General features: G+C 46.1%; 1 pseudogene; it reads left to right on the top strand.

The window, feature by feature from the left end:
• Positions 1-5: 5 nt before the first annotated feature.
• Positions 6-1,038, top strand: LOC108357772 (dihydropyrimidine dehydrogenase [NADP(+)] pseudogene; annotated as a pseudogene).
• The last annotated feature ends 3 nt before the right edge of the window (positions 1,039-1,041 follow it).

The following is a 1,041-nucleotide window of genomic DNA, read 5'->3' as shown; positions in this document are numbered from 1 at the left end:
CACTTTCTTGCGCCACTTTCCTAGCACGCTTGGGCTATAAGGACATAACAATTTATGAGAAACGATCTTTCTTGGGCGGCTTGAGTTCATCTGAGATTCCACAATATCGCTTACCTGTTGATGTTGTTAATTTTGAGATTCAATTAGTTGAGGATTTGGGTGTGAAATTTGAGTTGAACCGCAGTCTGTCGACTAAGGATTTGACTGTTAACGTGAGTCTACTCTAATGCGTGTAATTCAAAAAAAGACTTCATTTGTGTGCGCCTTCAATTGCAGGATTTGCTTTCAACTGGTCACGACGCCCTATTTCTGGGCATCGGTTTGCCAGAACCAAACGTGGATCCGGTTTTTGCTGGTTTAAATGAGTCTATGGGCTTTTATACATCTAAAAATTTCTTGCCTATCGTATCGGCTGGTTCAAAGCCCGGGTTATGTGCATGTAAGGCCAGCCAACCTCTGCCCTCGCTGAGTGGTAATGTTATCGTTTTGGGCGCTGGTGATACCGCCTTCGATTGCGCCACTTCCGCTTGGCGTTGTGGTGCCAAACGCGTTTTTGTCATCTTCCGTCGGGGCACTACCGGCATGCGCGCCGTGCCCGAAGAGGTGGAGTTGGCGCGCGAAGAATGGTGCGAGTTTCTACCATTNGGGAATATATTTTTTTTGTTTTTGCTTTCTTCCTACAGATACGTGCGATGGAGTTCTTCCGTACCGAAATCGATGGCAGCGGCCAACTAATTGTAGATAGAGACCAACCTACAACCCTTAAGGCTGACTTTATCATTTCAGCCTTCGGCTCTGGCTTGAATGACACAGAAATCATTGAGGCCATTAAACCAGTTGAACTCGATCAGTGGAACCTACCCAAAGTGAATCCAAAGACTTTACAAACTAGCATACCGCAAGTTTTTTGTGGTGGCGATTTGGGTGGGCAAGCTAATACCACAGTTGAGTCTGTAAACGATGGTAAAATTGCCGCTTGGAGCATTCATTGCCAACTGCAGGGACTGTCACTCGATACTCCGCCTGAGTTACCACTTTTCT

Source organism: Rhagoletis zephyria, unplaced genomic scaffold (genome assembly GCF_001687245.7).
Source record: "Rhagoletis zephyria isolate East Lansing unplaced genomic scaffold, Rhagoletis_zephyria_1.1 Rzeph_scaffold_84140, whole genome shotgun sequence".
In the NCBI taxonomy this organism is placed as follows: Eukaryota; Metazoa; Arthropoda; class Insecta; order Diptera; family Tephritidae; genus Rhagoletis; species Rhagoletis zephyria.
The sequence above is the reverse complement of the archived record's forward strand: the minus strand, read 5'-3'. Positions and strand labels throughout refer to the sequence as shown.